Source organism: Ascaphus truei, chromosome 22, assembly GCF_040206685.1.
Source record: "Ascaphus truei isolate aAscTru1 chromosome 22, aAscTru1.hap1, whole genome shotgun sequence".
NCBI lineage: Eukaryota > Metazoa > Chordata > Amphibia > Anura > Ascaphidae > Ascaphus > Ascaphus truei.
This window is the reverse complement of record NC_134504.1, coordinates 19,632,717-19,655,359: the sequence shown is the minus strand read 5'-3', so window position 1 is coordinate 19,655,359 and position 22,643 is coordinate 19,632,717. Positions and strand designations below refer to the sequence as shown.

Sequence of the window (22,643 nt, the reverse complement as noted above, 5' to 3'; positions counted from 1 at the left end):
CTCCCTCTCTCTGTCGCTCTCCCCTCTCTATGTCTCTCTGTCGCTCTCCCCTCTCTATGTCTCTCTCTGTCGCTCTCCCCTCTCTCTGTCTCTCTCTGTCGCTCTCCCCTCTCTCTGTCTCTCTCTGTCGCTCTCCCCTCTCTCTGTCTCTCTCTGTCTCTCTCCCCTCTCTCTGTCTCTCTGTCACTCTCCCCTCTCTCTGTCTCTCTGTCACTCTCCCCTCTCTCTGTCACTCTCCCCTCTCTCTGTCACTCTCCCCTCTCTTTGTCACTCTCCCCTCTCTTTGTCACTCTGTCACTCTCCCCTCTCTCTGTCTCTCTCCCCTCTCTCTGTCTCTCTCCCCTCTCTCTGTCTCTCTCCCCTCTCTCTGTCTCTCTCCCCTCTCTCTGTCTCTCTCCCCTCTCTCTGTCTCTCTCCCCTCTCTCTGTCTCTCTCCCCTCTCTCTGTCTCTCTCCCCTCTCTCTGTCTCTCTCCCCTCTCTCTGTCTCTCTCCCCTCTCTCTGTCTCTCTCCCCTCTCTCTGTCTCTCTGTCTCTCTCCCCTCTCTCTGTCTCTCTCCCCTCTCTCTGTCTCTCTCCCCTCTCTCTGTCTCTCTCCCCTCTCTCTGTCTCTCTCCCCTCTCTCTGTCTCTCTGTCACTCTCCCCTCTCTCTGTCTCTCTGTCACTCTCCCCTCTCTCTGTCTCTCTGTCACTCTCCCCTCTCTCTGTCTCTCTGTCACTCTCCCCTCTCTGTCTCTCTGTCACTCTCCCCTCTCTGTCTCTCTGTCACTCTCCCCTCTCTCTGTCTCTCTGTCACTCTCCCCTCTCTCTGTCTCTCTGTCACTCTCCCCTCTCTCTGTCACTCTCCCCTCTCTCTATCTCTGTCACTCCACTCTCTCTGTCTCTCTGTCACTCCACTCTCCCCTCTCTCTGTCTCTCTGTCACTCCACTCTCCCCTCTCTCTGTCTCTCTGTCACTCCACTCTCCCCTCTCTCTGTCTCTCTGTCACTCCACTCTCCCCTCTCTCTGTCTCTCTGTCACTCCACTCTCCTCTCTCTGTCCTCCACTCTCCCCTCTCTCTGTCTCTCTGTCACTCCACTCTCCCCTCTCTCTGTCTCTCCGTCACTCCACTCTCCCCTCTCTCTGTCTCTCCGTCACTCCACTCTCCCCTCTCTCTGTCTCTCCGTCACTCCACTCTCCCCCTCTCTCTGTCTCTCCGTCACTCCACTCTCCCCTCTCTCTGTCTCTCCGTCACTCCACTCTCCCCTCTCTCTGTCTCTCCGTCACTCCACTCTCCCCTCTCTCTGTCTCTCCGTCACTCCACTCTCCCCTCTCTCTGTCTCTCCGTCACTCCACTCTCCCCTCTCTCTGTCTCTCCGTCACTCCACTCTCCCCTCTCTCTGTCTCTCCGTCACTCCACTCTCCCCTCTCTCTGTCTCTCTCTGTCGCTCTCCCCTCTCTCTGTCTCTCTCTGTCGCTCTGTCCCCTCGCTCTGTCGCTGTCCCCTCGCTCTGTCGCTCTGTCCCCTCGCTCTGTCCCTCTGTCCCCTCGCTCTGTCCCTCTGTCCCTCGCTCTGTCCCTCTGTCCCCTCGCTCTGTCCCTCTGTCCCCTCGCTCTGTCCCTCTGTCCCCTCGCTCTGTCCCTCTGTCCCCTCGCTCTGTCCCTCTGTCCCCTCGCTCTGTCCCTCTGTCCCCTCGCTCTGTCCGCTCTGTCCCCTCGCTCTGTCCCTCTGTCCCCTCGCTCTGTCCCTCTGTCCCCTCGCTCTGTCGCTCTGTCCCCTCGCTCTGTCCCCTCGCTCTGTCGCTCTGTCCCCTCGCTCTGTCGCTCTGTCCCCTCGCTCTGTCGCTCTGTCCCCTCGCTCTGTCGCTCTGTCCCCTCGCTCTGTCGCTCTGTCCCCTCGCTCTGTCGCTCTGTCACCTCGCTCTGTCGCTCTGTCCCCTCGCTCTGTCGCTCTGTCCCCTCGCTCTGTCGCTCTGTCCCCTCGCTCTGTCGCTCTGTCCCCTCGCTCTGTCGCTCTGTCCCCTCGCTCTGTCGCTCTGTCCCCTCGCTCTGTCGCTCTGTCCCCTCGCTCTGTCGCTCTGTCCCCTCTCTCTGTCGCTCTGTCCCCTCTCTCTGTCGCTCTGTCCCCTCTCTCTGTCGCTCTGTCCCCTCTGTCGCTCTGTCCCCTCTCTCTGTCGCTCTGTCCCCTCTGTCGCTCTGTCCCCTCTCTCTGTCGCTCTGTCCCCTCTCTCTGTCGCTCTGTCCCCTCTCTCTGTCGCTCTGTCCCCTCTCTCTGTCGCTCTGTCCCCTCTCTCTGTCGCTCTGTCCCCTCTCTCTGTCGCTCTGTCCCCTCTCTCTGTCGCTCTGTCCCCTCTCTCTGTCGCTCTGTCCCCTCTCTCTGTCGCTCTGTCCCCTCTCTCTGTCGCTCTGTCCCCTCTCTCTGTCGCTCTGTCCCCTCTCTCTGTCGCTCTGTCCCCTCTCTGTCGCTCTGTCCCCTCTCTCTGTCGCTCTGTCCCCTCTCTCTGTCTCTCTCTGTCGCTCTCCCCTCTCTCTGTCGCCCTCCCCTCTCTCTGTCTCTTTCTGTCGCTCTCCCCTCTCTCTGTCTCTCTCTGTCGCTCTCCCCTCTCTCTGTCTCTCTCTGTCGCTCTCCCCTCTCTCTGTCTCTCTCTGTCGCTCTCCCCTCTCTCTGTCGCTCTCCCCCTCTCTCTGTATCTCTCTGTCGCTCTCCCCTCTCTCCTCTCTCGCTCTCTCCCTCTCTCTGTCTCTCTGTCGCTCTCCCCTCTCTCTGTCGCTCTGTCCCCTCTCTCTGTCTCTCTCTGTCGCTCTCCCCTCTCTCTGTCGCCCTCCCCTCTCTCTGTCTCTTTCTGTCGCTCTCCCCTCTCTCTGTCTCTCTCTGTCGCTCTCCCCTCTCTCTGTCTCTCTCTGTCGCTCTCCCCTCTCTCTGTCTCTCTCTGTCGCTCTCCCCTCTCTCTGTCGCTCTCCCCCTCTCTCTGTATCTCTCTGTCGCTCTCCCCCTCTCTCTGTCGCTCTCCCCTCTCTCTGTCTCTCTGTCGCTCTCCCCTCTCTCTGTCGCTCTCCCCTCTCTCTGTCGCTCTCCCCTCTCTCTGTCGCTCTCCCCTCTCTCTGTCGCTCTCCCCTCTCTCTGTCGCTCTCCCCTCTCTCTGTCTCTCTGTCGCTCTCCCCTCTCTCTGTCGCTCTCCCCTCTCTCTGTCGCTCTCCCCTCTCTCTGTCGCTCTGTCCCCTCTCTCTGTCGCTCTGTCCCCTCTGTCGCTCTGTCCCCTCTCTCTGTCGCTCTGTCCCCTCTCTCTGTCGCTCTGTCCCCTCTCTCTGTCGCTCTGTCCCCTCTCTCTGTCGCTCTGTCCCCTCTCTCTGTCGCTCTGTCCCCTCGCTCTGTCCCCTCTCTCTGTCGCTCTGTCCCCTCTCTCTGTCGCTCTGTCCCCTCTCTCTGTCGCTCTGTCCCCTCTCTCTGTCGCTCTGTCCCCTCTCTCTGTCGCTCTGTCCCCTCTCTCTGTCGCTCTGTCCCCTCTCTCTGTCTCTTTCTGTCGCTCTCCCCTCTCTCTGTCTCTCTCTGTCGCTCTCCCCTCTCTCTGTCCTCTCTCTGTCGCTCTCCCCTCTCTCTGTCTCTCTCTGTCGCTCTCCCCTCTCTCTGTCGCTCTCCCTCTCTCTGTATCTCTGTCGCTCTCCCCTCTCTCTGTCGCTCTCCCCTCTCTCTGTCTCTCTGTCGCTCTCCCTCTCTCTGTCGCTCTCCCCTCTCTCTGTCGCTCTCCCCTCTCTCTGTCGCTCTCCCCTCTCTCTGTCGCTCTCCCCTCTCTCTGTCGCTCTCCCCTCTCTCTGTCGCTCTGTCCCTCGCTCTGTCGCTCTGTCCCCTCGCTCTGTCGCTCTGTCCCTCGCTCTGTCGCTCTGTCCCCTCGCTCTGTCGCTCTGTCCCCTCGCTCTGTCGCTCTGTCCCCTCGCTCTGTCGCTCTGTCCCCTCGCTCTGTCGCTCTGTCCCTCGCTCTGTCGCTCTGTCCCTCGCTCTGTCGCTCTGTCGCTCTGTCCCCTCGCTCTGTCGCTCTGTCCCCTCGCTCTGTCGCTCTGTCCCCTCGCTCTGTCGCTCTGTCCCCTCGCTCTGTCGCTCTGTCCCCTCGCTCTGTCGCTCTGTCCCCTCTCTCTGTCGCTCTGTCCCCTCTCTCTGTCGCTCTGTCCCCTCTCTCTGTCTCTCTCTGTCGCTCTCCCTCTCTCTGTCGCTCTCCCTTCTCTCTGTCGCCCTCCTTCTCTCTGTCGCTCTCCCCTCTCTCTGTCTCTCTCTGTCGCTCTCCCTCTCTCTGTCTCTCTCTGTCGCTCTCCCCTCTCTCTGTTGCTCTCCCTCTCTGTCTCTCTCTGTCGCTCTCCCCTCTCTCTGTCGCTCTCCCCTCTCTCTGTCGCTCTCCCCTCTCTCTGTCGCTCTCCCTCTCTCTGTCGCTCTCCCCTCTCTCTGTCGCTCTCCCCTCTCTCTGTCGCTCTCCCCTCTCTCTGTCGCTCTCCCCTCTCTCTGTCGCTCTCCCCTCTCTCTGTCGCTCTCCCCTCTCTCTGTCTCTCTCTGTCGCTCTCCCCTCTCTCTGTCGCTCTCCCCTCTCTCTGTCGCTCTCCCCTCTCTCTGTCTCTCTCTGTCGCTCTCCCCTCTCTCTGTCTCTCTCTGTCGCTCTCCCCTCTCTATGTCTCTCTCTGTCGCTCTCCCCTCTCTCTGTCGCTCTCCCTCTCTCTGTCGCTCTCCCCTCTCTCTGTCGCTCTCCCCTCTCTCTGTCGCTCTCCCCTCTCTCTGTCTCTCTCTGTCGCTCTCCCCTCTCTCTGTCGCTCTCCCCTCTCTCTGTCGCTCTCCCCTCTCTCTGTCGCTCTCCCCTCTCTCTGTCGCTCTCCCCTCTCTCTGTCGCTCTCCCCTCTCTCTGTCGCTCTCCCCTCTCTATGTCTCTCTCTGTCGCTCTCCCCTCTCTATGTCTCTCTCTGTCGCTCTCCCCTCTCTATGTCTCTCTCTGTCGCTCTCCCCTCTCTATGTCTCTCTCTGTCGCTCTCCCCTCTCTCTGTCTCTCTCTGTCGCTCTCCCCTCTCTCTGTCGCTCTCCCCTCTCTCTGTCGCTCTCCCCTCTCTCTGTCGCTCTCCCCTCTCTCCGTTTCTCTCTGTCGCTCTCCCCTCTCTCTGTCTCTCTCCCTCTCTCTGTCGCTCTCCGCTCTCTCTGTCGCTCTCCCCTCTCTCTGTCGCTCTCCCTCTCTGTCTCTCTCTGTCGCTCTCCCCTCTCTCTGTCTCTCTCTGTCTCTCTCCCCTCTCTATGTCTCTCTCTGTCGCTCTCCCCTCTCTCTGTCGCTCTCCCCTCTCTCTGTCGCTCTCCCCTCTCTCTGTCGCTCTCCCCTCTCTCTGTCGCTCTCCCCTCTCTCTGTCGCTCTCCCCTCTCTCTGTCTCTCTCTGTCGCTCTCCCCTCTCTCTGTCGCTCTCCCCTCTCTGTCGCTCTCCCCTCTCTCTGTCGCTCTCCCCTCTCTCTGTCGCTCTCCCCTCTCTCTGTCGCTCTCCCCTCTCTATGTCTCTCTCTGTCGCTCTCCCTCTCTATGTCTCTCTCTGTCGCTCTCCCCTCTCTATGTCTCTCTCTGTCGCTCTCCCCTCTCTATGTCTCTCTCTGTCGCTCTCCCCTCTCTCTGTCTCTCTCTGTCGCTCTCCCCTCTCTCTGTCGCTCTCCCCTCTCTCTGTCGCTCTCCCCTCTCTCTGTCGCTCTCCCTCTCTCCGTTTCTCTCTGTCGCTCTCCCCTCTCTCTGTCTCTCTCCCCTCTCTCTGTCGCTCTCCGCTCTCTCTGTCGCTCTCCCCTCTCTCTGTCGCTCTCCCCTCTCTGTCTCTCTCTGTCGCTCTCCCCTCTCTCTGTCTCTCTCTGTCGCTCTCCCCTCTCTCTGTCCCCTCGCTCTGTCGCTCTGTCCCCTCGCTCTGTCGCTCTGTCCCCTCGCTCTGTCGCTCTGTCCCCTCGCTCTGTCGCTCTGTCCCCTCGCTCTGTCGCTCTGTCCCCTCGCTCTGTCGCTCTGTCCCCTCGCTCTGTCCCCACGCTCTGTCCCCACGCTCTGTCCCCACGCTCTGTCGCTCTGTCCCCTCGCTCTGTCCCCTCGCTCTGTCGCCTCTCTGTCCCCTCTCTCTGTCGCTCTGTCCCCTCGCTCTATCGCTCTGTCCCCTCGCTCTGTCCCCTCGCTCTGTCACCTCTCTCTGTCGCTCTGTCCCCTCTCTCTGTCCCCTCTCTCTGGCGCTCTGTCCCCTCTCTCTCTCTGGCGCTCTGTCCCCTCTCTCTCTCTGGCGCTCTGTCCCCTCTCTCTCTCTGGCGCTCTCCCCCCTCTCTGGCGCTCTCCCCTCTCTCTGGCGCTCTCTCCTCTCTCTGGCGCTCTCCCCCTCTCCCCCTTCCCTCTCTCTGGCGCTCTCCCTCTCCGCCTTCCTCTCCTCTCCCCCTTCATCTCCTCTCCCCTCCCTTCCTCTCCTCTCCCCCTTCCTCTCCTCTCCCCCTCTCCCCCTTCCTCTCCCCCTCTCCCCTCCCCCTCTCCCCTCCCTCTCCCCCTCTCCCCTCCCTCTCCCCTCCCTTTCCCACACCCACACTCGATCTGGATATCTTATTTACCCTGTATATCTTAACTGCCCTATACTACACCGAAATAACCTATACGGATTTCTTCCAGATCTGACTCAAGCTTCACACGGGAGACATCGGAATCCCCCCTAACCCAGAAGACAGGTAAGGAACACCTCCCCTCCAATGTATAACATTGCGGGGATGCGGGTACCTGGACATTGAGGGACTGCGGATCAGGTAAGATCCCAGCCGGGATTGCTGCTTTAAATATTGTGAAGTGGGGGCGTCCAGACACTGGTTAAGGGGTGCAGGAAACTAGTCATTCACATCTGGCTTTTTTTTCTAGATCCGACATATACACACACACACACCAAGGACTAATTGTAGTATAATGTAATACAATAAATAAACTTATGTCAAAAACGAATGTTCTTACTAGGAATTTATTCAATTTATGTATTTTTTTTAAAGCGGGGGCGAGTAGATTTTTGGGTGATTTGTCAAGCACTATGTATATGTGTGTGTGTATGTGTGTATATATGTATATATATATATATATATATATATATATATATATATATTTATGTGTATATATATATATATGTGTGTATATATATATGTGTATGTATATATATATATATATATATATATATATGTATATATGTATATGTATATGTATATATATATATTTGCACTTTATTCCCTGTAAACTGTATTCTCCATGTTGAAATGTAGCATGTTCCCCATACAGCTAGAAACGGCAGCCAGTATGTAATGTGTGTATTAGCATTTCTATGCATACAGCCACAGTAATTCAATTACCTGTGCTGCATGCAAAGAAATGCCGGTTTGTGGCAAATGACTGGGGGGAGGCCGAGTGCTTGGACGGATAGTGCGCAGGGAAGGGCTGGAGATCAAGTCCAGGACGGGCTCTCAGTGGGAAAGAGCCAGTTGTGGGATTCTGCCGGCTCGTGCAAACTGTTAATAAAAGTTCACAAGTTCGCTGAACCGGTGCTTAATTCTCACCTGGGTGGTTGGCAGCGTCTACCAGCATCTTTTCCCTGCTTTCATCTCAAAATGGCCATGCGGCGTCAAATGGCGCCATGTTGCAATGCCAATGGGAACGCCACGTGAAGTAACGTTCATTGCTATGGCAACGAGATGCTTTGATGTCATTACGCGGCATCTCATTGTCATGGCAACTGACGTCACATGAAGCGGTTACGCCACGTGGCGTTCCTGTTGGCATGGCAGCGCCATTTGAGGCCGCGCTGCCATATTGAGATGAAAGCTGGGAAAAGATGCTGGCAGACGCCATCCGCCAAGGTAAGAACCGATTGAAAAATGTTCATCTCACCACTGGGTAGAGCCATTGTTCCCCGCAGACCTGGAGGCATCATCCCAGCGGGAGATTTGGACTGGCCTGGAGCCGTTGCAGGGCTGAGTCCTGTAGGCGCGTTGCCCATAGGCAGTTTAAAATCTGCCGCGTCCCAGCCCCTCCATCATCATGGAACAGTCCTGAGCGCTCAAGCCGGCCCCCTTCCTCCCATTGGTGCAGCCGGGCGAGCCCCGTCTGCGATTGGTTGCTGGATCCTGCTCCATATTAAGGATAGCCAGTGGGGGCTATGTAAGGAGCACGGCCAGTGCAGGGTACCAGACAACCTCTGGTGGTGATCGGATATTGGCTGGTGGGCAGAGAAGCCCGTCCAGCGGAGCAAGTTGGAGTATGACGGAGACACTGCTGAGCTGGAGATTCAAAAGTGCTTTGTGCTGGAAAGCACTGCGGACAACGGGACAAGAAGCGGACAGGATAAGCCTAAAACCAGTAATATAGTGTGTGCGCGCGCGCCTGTGCGAACGTTCGTGCACGTGACGCACACGTTTTGTGTGTACGGTCCGTGCTGCTGTGAGCGACAGGCTTGGAAGGTAGTGTGTGTGTGTGTATATGAATTTTTTTTTTAAAAGAACATGCGTGAGAATAAATTATTTATTAATATTGTACACACACACACACACACACACACACACACACACACACACACACACACACACACACACACACACACACACACACACACACACACACACACACACACACTACAGCGGCGCGAATACGTACTTTTCTGAAAAAAGACAAAAACGAATTAAGCAAACCGTACAGATGTTTCCAAGCTGCTGTGGCAGAAAAAAGTTCCCATTTGAACATTAACATTGAGCAAATAAAAAATAAAATTAAAAAAAAACAACAGTCCCAAAATACATGATGTGGTAATAAAATAAAAGATGTAGGTAAAAGGATATTCCTTTTCATATCAATTCCCCACAACCGTGTGATGGGAACAAAAAAACACAACCGTCCAAAAGAAAGAAAAGTAGATGAGTATGTTTGGGGGAATCTTCATAGGCTAGCGGGGGGGGGGAAGGGGGGAACCACGCATGCACACGGGAGGGAGGGGGAACCGCGCATGCACACGGGAGGAGGGGGAACAGCGCGTGCACACGGGGGGAGGGGGAACAGCGCGTGCACACGGGGGGAGGGGGGACAGCGCATGCACACGGGGGGAGGGGGGACAGCGCATGCACACGGGGGGAGGGGGACAGCGCATGCACACGGGGGGAGGGGAGACAGCGCATGCACACGGGGGGAGGGGAGACAGCGCATGCACACGGGGGGAGGGGAGACAGCGCATGCACACGGGGGGAGGGGAGACAGCGCATGCACACGGGGGGAGGGGAGACAGCGCATGCACACGGGGGGAGGAGAGACAGCGCATGCACACGGGGGGAGGTGAGACAGCGCATGCACACGGGGGAGGTGAGACAGCGCATGCACACGGGGAGGTGAGACAGCGCATGCACACGGGGGGAGGTGAGACAGCGCATGCACACGGGGGGAGGTGAGACAGCGCATGCACACGGGGGGAGGTGAGACAGCGCATGCACACGGGGGAGGTGAGACAGCGCATGCACACGGGGGGAGGAGAGACAGCGCATGCACACGGGGGAGGAGAGACAGCACATGCACACGGGGGAGGAGAGACAGCGCATGCACACGGGGGGAGGAGAGACAGCGCATGCACACGGGGGGAGGAGAGACAGCGCATGCACACGGGGGAGGAGAGACAGCGCATGCACACGGGGGGAGGAGAGACGGCGCATGCACACGGGGGGAGGAGAGACGGCACATGCACACGGGGGGAGGAGAGACGGCACATGCACACCGGGGGGAGGAGAGACGGCACATGCACACGGGGGGAGGAGAGACGGCACATGCACACGGGGGGAGGAGAGACGGCACATGCACACGGGGGGAGGAGAGACGGCACATGCACAGGGGGGGAGGAGAGACGGCACATGCACACGGGGGGAGGAGAGACGGCACATGCACACGGGGGGAGGAGAGACGGCACATGCACACGGGGGGAGATGCACACGGGGGGGAGAGACAGCACATGCACACGGGGGGAGAGACAGCACATGCACACGGGGGAGAGACAGCACATGCACACGGGGGGAGAGACAGCACATGCACACGGGGGGGAGAGACAGCGCATGCACACGGGGGGAGGAGAGACAGCACATGCACACGGGGGGAGAGACGGCACATGCACACGGGGGGGAAGACTGAGAGACCGTCTAACAGTCTAATATGTGATTACATCCTGGGAGACAGTTGATTTTTAATATTGGATACTTTGCATGAAGTTTTTTGCAAAGCATCCAATATTAAAAATCACCTGGCTCCCAGTAGAGTAAGAGATTTGGAACCCACTATGAGGTGTGGAACCGCCCTCTGTGGTAACAGATGTGGCAGGTCAAGATGTCGTGTAAATATCTCACTATAGATCAGAGGAGCGCAAACTTTTGATGCTGCACCCCCCTGCCTGGCCTCCTCCGCTCTGGCGCCCCCTCTCCTACCTTGCAGCTGCGTCAAATGACGCTCCAGGTCATGTGACCGGCGGCATCATTTGACGCCGATCACGTCACATGACCCAGCGGCGTCATTTAACGTCACGTTGCCATGGAGTCTGAATCCCAGTAAGTTTATTATTGTCTGAATCCCAGTAAGTTTATTATTGCAGAAGCCTCACGAGATCCCCCGGCATTAATTTAAATGGCTTGGGAAGGAGTGCGGGACTTCTGTAACCACCGGGGCCGACCCAGACAAATCTCACGCTCCTCCCCCCCGGGGGTGTGCCCTCCAGTTTGCGCACCCCATCATAGATTACTCCTTGTCCTCCTATAATGGATCCAAGTTTTCCATTAAAAGTTCCATCAACTGCTTAACTACACATGTAGTTTGTTTTGTTGTGTACATGCAACATTCAATATGTTGGACGCACACTACGCTCTCTCTGGTTCAGGTTTCTTTAGCATCGTCGTGAGATTATCAAAGGGGTTTTGACCCACAGTGTTCCACTGCACTTGTCCAGCGTACATTCTCGGGACCCTGCTAGCCTTAAGATCATTGGGATTGAATCTGTCCCCAGTTCCAAACTAGGAGGGACAGGTTCAAAACACTTTGCACCCATGAGTCCTATTGGATTTACCGTTTGGGCACATTGGTGCCCCATGTTCTGCTTCTATCATTGCTCCAGTAAATCTCTTTGCCATTTATAAGCTGCTAACTAGTTTCGTATTTATACACGTAGTGTTATATAGTTATTTCACCAATGAGCTCTATTCATATTGTTGGTTCAGGACTCTAGCTCAAGGAAGGAATTATATTAATATGTTTCAAGTACTTTCCACCTGTTAATATTTTATCCAACACTAAGCATCGTTTTAAGCTTTCACCCCCTCCCCCCCCCCCCAATATTATTGGTTAAAGCAATAGCCCCTTTATCTGATATTAAAATGAATTCCTTATGCATGGTATCAGATTGATTAATATGTGAAGAGGTTATTATATGTTAATGTTTATATTTTCATAGTTTTATATTTTATACCTTTTATTTGTAAGCACTTACGATTTAGCATATGTTTTTTATTATTATATCATAATAGCTGTCTATAAGTTGACAATCATAGTTTGTTTAGTTTAAGGGATTTTTTTTAATAATAGCTGGTTGATTTTTTTCCATGACACATTACACTATTATGTATTTTTCCCTTGACTTTCAACTTGTTCACGACATGATTGGCATTAGCTGTTTTGTTACACTTCCAGTAATCTATGTAAAAACAAAAAAGACAAACACAGACCTCTTAGATGAATAAAAGATATTTGTATTACGCTACAAGCCCCTATCCTTACTTACAGGTAAATTTGTAGTGCAGCAGCAGAGAGTTGCTGGGGTGAGTTTCACCACAATATAGAACAAAGTCCCATCAATATGACTGTTCATAGAACATAGTATGTAAATACCGTTCTTGTTTGTAACCTGTCCTGATGTACCCTTATTCCTCCGTGTGGTTGTCTGTCAGGGATGTCCGGTAGGATCCGCGTCTGGAAAGTGTTGCAATCGCCCGCAATCACAGATCTCCCCACGCTGGGATCCTCTAGTATCTCCCCACGCTGGGATCCTCTAGTATCTCCCCACGCTGGGATCCTCTAGTATCTCCCCACGCTGGGATCCTCTAGTATCTCCCCACGCTGGGATCCTCTAGAATCTCCCCACGCTGGATCCTCTAGAATCTCCCCACGCCGGGATCCTCTAGAATCTCTCCACGCCGGGATCCTCTAGTATCTCGCCACGCCGGGATCCTCTAGTATCTCCCCACGCCGGGATCCTCTAGTATCTCCCCACGCTGGGATCCTCTAGTATCTCCCCACGCTGGGATCCTCTAGTATCTCCCCACGCTGGGATCCTCTAGTATCTCCCCGGTGCTTGCTCCCACAGCTGACTTCCTGTGTCTGACGTCACCACCTCAGTTCTGGCCGTGCGCCAGGAAAAGAAACTCAGTCTCTGCAAGACTGTTTGCTGTGGTATAGCGCCACCTAGTGACCCTCCTAAAGCATAGTCAGAGGTCACACGTGGTGAAACTCACCCCTGCATCATATTCTTTACCTGTAAGTAAGGATAGGGGCTAGTAGTCTAATACAGTACATATGTCTTTTTATTCATCTAAGAGGTCTGTGTTTGTCTTCTTTGTTGTTACATATGTTTGGAGGTTCCTTTGCAGAACCTTGGGGGGCTGAGAAACCGTGCCCTCTGAAGACAACATATCTGGACTTTTACAACCCAAACTGTCTGGACTATTGGTAGAGAACTGGTAGTTTTGTAAATTCGGGAGGGCTAGGCCTCCTAATCTTATACTATATTAGTGAAAGCACTGTATGCATGCATGCATGCCTGCCTGCCTGCCTGGATGTCCGGTGTCCCTAGGGGAAATCTGATTGGTCCCTTGGCCCGCCCCCGCACACCTCTCATTGGCCTGAGGCGGAGTGATGGGCCAAAGGACACAGGGACACAAACACACACACACAGGGACACACACAGGGACACACACAGGGACACACACAGGGACACACACACACACACAGGGACACACACACACAGGAACACACACACAGGGACACACACACACACACACACACAGGGACACACACACACACAGGGACACACACACACACACACACACACAGTAGGGGGGGGGGGTGTACATTAGCAGCATGTATAACCCGGGGGGTGGGGCTCACATACCCACCGGTCCCGGAGCCTCCGCCTCTTCCTCCCCGAACATCAGCCTCCACACCCGCGCGCACCTCCTCCTCTCCCCGTGTTTCCCGCGCTTTCAGCCCCCCCCCTCCTCCCCCCGGTGCCGCTACAGTCAGCGGGGGAGCGAGTGCCCGGGACACAGCGGGGGAGCGGCCACAACAAGCTGCCTCCCGCCTCAGATCCACGTGGGAGCTTCCGGACGGGTGAGTGAGCGGCCTTCACCTCCCCTCACCCCCCTTCACCCAACCCTCACCCCCTTCACCCCTCTTCACCTCCCCTCACCCTCCCCTCACCCCCCTCCACCCCCTCCCGGCGCCGCTACAGTCAGCGGAGGAGCGAGCGCCCGGGACACAGCGGGGGAGCGGCCACAACAAGCTGCCTCCCGCCTCAGATCCACGTGGGAGCTTCCGGACGGGTGAGGGAGCGGCCGGACGGCTGAGGGAGCGGCCGGACGGCTGAGGGAGCGGCCGGACGGCTGAGGGAGCGGCCGGACGGCTGAGGGAGCGGCCTTCACCTCCCCTCACCCCCCTTCACCTCCCCTCCACCCCCCCTTCACCTCCCCTCCACCCCCCCCTTCACCTCCCCTCCACCCCCCCCTTCACCTCCCCTCCACACCCCCCCCTTCACCTCCCCTCCACCCCCCCTTTACCTCCCCTTCACCCTCCCCTCCACCCCCCCTTCACCTTCCCTCCACACACCCCCCCCTTCACCTCTCCTCCACCCCCCCTTCACCTCCCCTCCACCTCCCCTCCACCCCCCCTTCACCTCCCCTCCACCCCCCTTCACCTCCCCTCCACCCCCACCCCCTTCACCTCCCCTCCACCTCCCCCCCTTCGCACCACCTACCCCCCCTAACAACCACCTCCCCCCTTCCCACCACCTCCCCCCCTTCCCACCACCCCCCTCCTTCCCACCACCCCACCACCTCCTTCCCACCACCTCCCCCCCTTCCCACCACTTCCCCCCTCTTCCCCACCACCTCCCCCCCTTCCCCCCTCCTCCCCACCCCCTCCCCCCTCCTCCCCCCTTTCCACCACCTCCCCCCCCCTTCCCACCACCTCCCCCCCTTCCCACCACCTCCCCCCCCCTTCCCCCCCACCACCTCCCCCCCTTCCCCCCACCACCTCCCCCCCTTCCCTCCCACCACCTCCCCCCCCTTCCCCCCTCCTCCCCCCCTTCCCCCCTCCTACCCCCCCTTCCCCCTTCCTCCCCACCACCTCCCCCCCCCTTCCCACCACCTCCCCCCTCCAACCCCCCTTCCCACCACCTCCCCCCTCCAACCCCCCTTCCCACCACCTCCACCCCCCCTTCCCACCACCTCCCCCGATCTCCCCCTCCCTTCCTTCCCCCCCTCCCTACCCCCCTTCCCCCCCTCCCTCCCCCCCTTCCCCTCCCCCCCCCTTCCCCTCCCCCCCCTCCTCACCACCTTCCCCCCTCCTCCCCCCCCCCTTCCCACCACATCCTCCCCCCCCCCTTCCCACCTCATTGGTCCCTTGGCCCGCCCCCGCACACCTCTCATTGGCCTGAGGCGGAGTGACGGGCCAAAGGACACACAGGGACACACACACACACGTAGACACACACACACACATGTAGACACACACACACACACACACGTATACACACACGTATACACAAACGTATACACACACACACACGTATACACACACACACACACGTACACACACACGTACACAAACACACACACGTATACACACACACGTATACACAAACACACACACGTAGACACACACACACACATGTACACACACACACACACACACACACGTAGACACACACACACACGTACACACACACACACGTAGACACACACACACGTACACACACACATGTATACGTAGACACACACACACATGTACACGTGCACACACACACATGTACACGTAAACACGTACACACACATGTACACGTATACTCACACACATGTACACGTACACACACACATGGAGACATCCCCCCCCCCTTCCCACCTCATTGGTCCCTTGGCCCGCCCCCGCACACCTCTCATTGGCCTGAGGCGGAGTGACGGGCCAAAGGACACACAGGGACACACACACACACGTAGACACACACACACACACGTAGACACACACACACGTAGACACACACACACACACACACACACGTATACACACACGTATACACAAACGTATACACACACACACGTATACACACACACACACGTACACACACACATACACAAACACACACACGTATACACACACACGTATACACAAACACACACACGTAGACACACACACACACACACACGTACACACACACACGTAGACACACACACACACGTACACACACACACACGTAGACACACACACACGTACACACACACATGTATACGTAGACACACACACACACATGTACACGTGCACACACACACATGTACACGTAAACACGTACACACACACACACATGTACACGTATACTCACACACATGTACACGTACACACACACATGGAGACATACACTCACACACGTATACACACACAGGTATACATACACATAATGTATACACACACACATGTATACACACACGTGTATACACACACACGTGTATACACACACACATGTATACACACACATGTGTATACACACACACACATGTGTATACACACACACACATGTGTATACACACACATGTGTATACACACGTCTATACACACACAAACATGTTGTATACACACAATATATACATACACACAATGTATACATACACACACATTTATACATACACACACATGTATACACACACACATGTGTATACACACGTGTGTATACACACGTGTATACACACACAAACATGTTGTATACACACAATATATATATATACACACAATGTATACATACACACATGTATACATACACACACATGTATACACACACACACATGTATACACACACATGTACACATACACACACACACACACATGTATATACACACACACACACACATACAATGTATACACACAAACATGTATACACACACACACTATCCCCAGCACCACCACATCAGCACACCGGTATCCCATGCCCCCCCAGCACACTGGCATTCTCGGCTCCCCGCCATTCTCAGCCCCCATCAGCACCCACACATCGCCCATGGGCCGTGTGGACCACTCCCCACCCAAATGCCACACCCACACCACAAACATCCCGGGCAACGCCGGGGCTCTCAGCTAGTTTAGATTTATAAAGAATATCTTTGCGAACCCGGGGCGCCTATTTTGCCATACAAATTTGAGAATTTTCTTTTGTCTATTGTTTAGATCTATCTAGCAAACTTTAACTGGGAGCGTTTGGAAAAGGTATAGGAGTCTTGATAAAATATTAATTTTAAGAGGTTTTGAAAGTGTCAATAATACATCATCTGCGAAGAAAGCTACCTTGAACTCGTCTTTATCAACAGAAATACCGGAGATATTGGGATTCAATCTTATCTGGGTGGCTAGTGGTTCTATGGCCATGCAAACAGCAGGGTGTAACGCTGCGCTCACCACGGACAAGGAGGGACCCCGGAACTGAGGTGGGAAGGATAGAACCTGCAACTGCAGTCGGACACCTGGAAGGTGGATCATCTGTGCCGCCGGACATGATCGGAAGAGATAACGTGAGTCCAGATACTTGCCAGATCGAAGGGAGGAGCCAGGAGAGTGGTCGGTGCCGAGAGCCGTGGGTTGGGAGCCGGGTGGTTGGTTGGTATCCGTAAACCGGGGTGGAGGATTGGAGAGATCGGATGGTCAGGGGTAAGCCGGGGCCGATATCCAGAGCGGGTCCTAAGTCAAGCCGGTTTGGTACACAGGAGAGAAAACGAGAGCAAAGTGAAGGCACTAGGAACGAGGCAGGGCACGAACATGGGTAACACAGGTTACTCAGAGCTATGCTCAACCAAAGAAGGAATGGCTGAGCGGGGCATATAAGGAACCAGGAGCCAATGAAATCCGGAGGAGTGGCCCCAACGAGGGCAGCGATAGGGCAAGAGGGAAGGCAGCAGGTGAGGTGAATGATGCCTCTGCAGTGAGTGTGGGAGACCCCTCCCTGCCCTTCTATACGAGAAACCAACAATCTAAGCCTTGGATCCAAAAAGGCCTTTCAAGAGTCAATAATATTCTTATTAATGGGAAGGTTCCTTCATTTAGGTTATTACAAACAAGCCACGATATTCCCTCCTCTGAGTTTTTCAGGTTTCTCCAGGTCAGGCACTATATCCAATCTATCTATAAACCACATAAATCCCACGATCTAACTCTATATGAAATGTGGTGTCTGCACCAGTCTTTCACAAAAGGTATTATCTCTACGATTTTAGAAAATGTAACTCCCACTAAAAGTATCCAAAATGTAATGTAAGGTGCACCACACAAAGAGCTGGTCATGTGACAATAAAATAGGATTTATTCAAGCTGCATTAAAAAACGGTGGAGGGTACAAAGCTCCTACGTGTTTCATGTCGAAACGGCACGAAACGCGTAGGAGCTTTGTACCCTCCACCGTTTTTTAATGCAGCTTGAATAAATCATATTTTGTTGCCACATGACCAGCTCTTTGTGCGGTGCACCTTACATTACATTTTGGATACTCTTGGACTTTGGACGCGGTTGCACGCTTAAGGACCTACAGGAGAACAACAATGAGTACCTTCATTCTTTTCATATGTTACCCGAATGAGAAGGGGAAGTGATGATACTTTCACTAGATATCTCCAGGGAACAGTGCATTATTACACTGGCGACACACTTTATTCGAGCTCGGCTAGTCCCACGAATTCGGGTATACCCGGGTGTATTGAGGTTTGTGACTGTTTTCTGCCCGAGTGCATTGGGTTATTTTCCAGGCAGGGATTGAAGCATTTTATTCCCGCTGGCTGCAATACTGCACAGTATATATATATATACTGCATTACAATTCATGAATTTATGCCATCTGGTAGACACGCGAAGCATTGCAGCCTATTAAATCCTAATCATTATCATTTAACAGATCAGCCGCCCGTCAGCCAGGCATGAACCCAGGCTGGGAAGGCAAACGCAACGGGGCTTGTCAGAGGTGAGGAGCGGCGCATTCCAGGTATCTGCCAGGTACATACTGGGTATTTGCTCGAATAAAGTGTGTCGGTGCAGTATATGCGGAATTCGAATTGTACCTGAGTTTTGATTATTCCCCTGTATGGTTACCTTTTTATATATATGAACTGAAAAATTTAAAGGGACCAAACATTTGAGCTCCTACAGAACCTTCATATCCCACTAAAAGTAAACAGATTGCTTGGGAGAGAGATTTAAATACAGATTTGGATCTTGATATATGGAAAGACATACTGTATGGGAGGCTGTCTCCAAGAACTCATCATGTGTTGTAATCAAGGAGAACATTTACAAACCAATATTTAGGTGGTACATGACCCCTACTAGGTTACACTCTTCTTCTAGGCGTTTCCCCATTGTGTTGACAATGCTGTGGTGAAATGGGGAATATATTGCATATATTTTGGTCAGGCCCTAAAATCCAGACATGGAGAGAAGTATTTGCCCTTATAGAAAGGGTCATGGGGATCACTGTTCCACATGATCCTCTTTATATACTATGTCACGATGGACACCAACTTTTACCAACACGTTTATATTACCGGGTACTCGATTGAACAGAACAAGTTGCAAAATAAATTGTGATTTATTTCCTTAATAGACAAACACACGACATCTGCAGAATACACTTAAATCAACACTTACTGGGATAAGGGAACAAAATAAATTGTCCTTTGCCTGCAAGCGCAAGAACTGCTGTCTTGATTTGAAGGTCCTGCGGCCAGATCGCAAGTTACCGATCTAATATCTCAGCCACCTCAAAGAATTTCGTTAAGATTCGTTAGAATTCGTTCAAGAGTTACCAGGGCTAACGAATTCCGAAGTTTGGGGCAAATCCTTGGTTACGTTGTTATTAACCCCTTCTCTCCGGGACCGGTTGCCGCTGTGCTGGAACAAAGTCTTGCGTCTTTACATCATGAATTGAAAATCACGAATCACACTGGGGATACCTCGGGAGCCGCAGTTATAGACTGGCCAAGGCGATCTTTAACATGTGGACCCAACCCCTCGTGGGAACAATTTAACCCACCATAGCCATGTTGCCCACAGTTTATAAGACCGGGCAAAAGGCTTTCCGGTGTGCAAAGCGCATGCGTCAGGTTGACACCCATGCCACTTAACATAACTGGGCTACACCCATACATTGGCGCCTCTGAGTCTGAAATTTGGCCCAGAGGTGTCAATGGTCTGGCATCTGTTATACATCAGAATGCCGGCCCTGTATACATTATGGGTCTCTGGGCCTTTTCATCCCTGACACTTCTTTAGACTGGAGGTCGCCAAATCAGCGAAACCACTTTGAAGTCCAGGCATGAAAATACCCCCAGCTCATTCACCCATATCACATCTGTATGTCCGAGGAATTCCTTCCTGGGCTTACAGAATACATCCTGTCTTACATTTTAAATCTGCAGTTTTTTCACACTTTATTAAAACATCATTTTCTGCTTGTGTTACAACTGTAATTTATAGATGTATGTGTTTGTAGTGTTTAATTGTACTTGCACCCCAAAAATCAGGTTGCTGGGTGCTTCCGTTCCCGAGTTAGCCTTTATAATTGAAATGTCGGCTTCGGGAACGCAAGTTCACCCAATTCTCAAGTCAATTGACACAGTTCTCACATCAATTGACTTTCCGCCTTTCAAGTTACAAAGTTAATGAGAGACGGATAAATTTTATCGGTATACACTTGAGAATCTAACCGCAACCACTTATTCAATTGACTTGTGGTTACGGGTCAAACCGATAGTAATGGATACCCATCTCACAGACAGTCCTTCAAACTTTTGCCACGCGTCTTCAATCAGCGCTAGCTTTGGACGCGCACTACTCCCTCTTGTGTCTGTAAAAGGGTATAACCGGCAATGCATTTTGTCTTTTTTTTTTTTCAACTTCAAATTTTTCTTTATTGGGTTCACAGATTCTTACATTGTATCACAGCCCATTGTATTAAAGCATCCCAATAAAGTTTTTATATCATACATTAGACTATTTGAACTGCCTCAATATGGAACAAGAAGCAAACATATAGGACAAACAAGACAAACTAGACGATGGACAAGGGAGGGGGGGAGAAGGGGGGAGGGGTTTTCTCCGGGTATGCCTACCGACGTATAGTCTCTTATGAGCTTCTTATCTTTGTAGATATCCCTCATTGTCTCCATCTCGAGTATGCCGAGTTATCCCTATAGACTAGGTGTGTTGGATTGCTACCCTGGGGGCTGTCACCTACCTGTTCGTCGCTATTCGTCGTCTGGACTCTGACCCCTAGAGGAGAACGCGCCTGTACCTATTATAGCAGGATTGCGGTGGCATCCACCCCGGGGATGTCTGTCTGTGTCAGCCAAGGCGACCAGACTTTTAGGAAGTTTGTGCCGGTGTCATTAACCAAACTCGTTAATTGTTCCATCCGGCAAACGTGCCAAATCCGATTTCGAATCTTGGGGATAACTGGAATTACTGGTTGCTTCCATAATGCTGCGATCTCGCATCTAGTGGCTATTGCAAAATGCGCGATTAATTTGTGCGTCGCATTTGGCATACCCTGGACCCGCCTGCCCAGTAGGAACAACCACGGGTCCAGGGGGATCTCCCAACCGAGAATCCGCTGTAACCAATCTCTAATCTGTTCCCAAATCGGGGCCACTTTTGTGCAGGACCACAGCATGTGTCGCAAGTCAGCCACCTCCCCGCACTGTTTTGGGCAGAGCGGGGAGTAGCCCCTAACAAATTTAGCTAATCTAGATGGGGTGTAGTACCACCGCATCAGGACCTTATACGCGTTCTCCTTTAGTGTGGTACAGATGGAGCTTTTAGCTGCTGCTTGTGTGATCTGCTCCAATTCCTCGTCCTCTAGCGTCTCCCCTAAGTCAGTCTCCCACTGTCGAATGTAGTGTAACCGGGTCTCGCTTGTCATCTTCGGACAGACCACCTCCCTGTACATTCTAGATGTGAGTCCCCTTGTGTCCGTATCTCTGGAACACAGCTGCTCGAAATTAGTACGTGCTGGTCTAATTGGAGCTTTGTTGTAAAAATCTCTGATCTGGAGGTACCTAAAAAATTCTGTATTTGGGATATTTTTTGCGGATTTGATTTGTTCAAATGATTGTATATTTATCCTGTCCCTCAGATCATTAAGTCGGGTAATGCCCGCTTGTGTCCAGTACTTCATGTTTTTACTGTTCAGGCCCGGAGCGAAATCAGGGTTGCCGATGATTGGCGTCATGAGTGATGCCTTTGTGGTTAATTTACAACTAAATTTGGTGGCCTCCCACACCCGAATAGAATTGGCAATGGTCTGTAGCGGCGTGCCGATCTGACGTGCCCTTCCCTTGGGCAACCAGATCAGCGTTTGGATGTCAATTGGTGCACAACACTTTTTCTCCAACTCTACCCATCTCCTAAGGCTTGGGTCTGTGTGCCATTGAAGAATTTGGGCCAATTGAGCCGCTTTGTAGTAAGTGAACAAACAAGGTACCGCTAGCCCTCCTCTGGTTGTGGGTCTCGTCAAAATACCCTTAGCAATTCTTGGGTTTTTCTTATTCCAAATGAATTTCATTATTGCTGACTGAAGAGAGAGGATGTCAGAGTGGACCAATGGTATAGGTAGGCTCTGGAAAAGATATAACATCCTTGGGAGGAGATTCATCTTCACGCAGTGTATCCTTCCAATCCATGAGATGCCCCCTTTTGCCCATACTCTGAGATCCTCCCCCAGCGCCTTTATTAACCTGGGAAAGTTTGCCTTATATAAAGTTTTGTAGTCCCGTGTAAGATATACCCCTAAATATTTGATAGCGGAGGGTTGCCATTTAAAATTAAAGTTGAGATCAATCAGTTTTTCAACTTCTTTGGGAAGATTTATATTGAGGGCTTCTGATTTAGACTGATTAATCTTAAAGCCAGAAATATGGTTAAATTTGCCCAGAATTTCAAATACATTAGGAAGGGACGTGAGCGGTTTAGATAGTGTTAGGATAACATCATCCGCATACAGAGCGGCCTTATACTCTTGCTCTCTATCTGAAATGCCTGTTATATCTGGGCTATTACGAATGTGCGCCGCCAAGGGCTCTATACAAAGGGCAAACAGCAACGGCGACAGCGGGCATCCCTGTCTCGTTCCACTTTTTATATGGAATTGCTCAGAAGGAAAGCCCTGGTGCCTCACTCTCGCCGCTGGGCCCTCATACAGTGCCATGATGGCCCGCATTAGGCGTCCTCCAAAGCCAAATGCCTTCAGAGTCTCCGTTAGGTAGGGCCAGTCTATTCTGTCAAAGGCTTTCTCCGCGTCCAGACTTAGCACCATAGAATGTGTATTTTTCTTTTGGGCCAGATCAATCAAGTCAATGATTCTTCT

General features: G+C 53.0%; 2 protein-coding genes across 2 annotated transcripts in view; both read right to left on the bottom strand.

Moving 5' to 3' along the window:
• LOC142472493 (uncharacterized) overlaps window positions 1-12,346 on the bottom strand; it is a 118,362-nt gene extending 106,016 nt beyond the window's left edge. The window contains exon 1 of the mRNA XM_075579551.1: window positions 11,873-12,346. The gene's annotated coding sequence lies outside the window, so the exon portion shown is untranslated. The remainder of the gene's footprint in view (window positions 1-11,872) is intronic.
• The window catches only part of LOC142472496 (uncharacterized), a 664,758-nt gene that overhangs the window by 326,551 nt on the left and 315,564 nt on the right, over window positions 1-22,643 (bottom strand). The gene's annotated exons all lie outside the window — the stretch shown is intronic.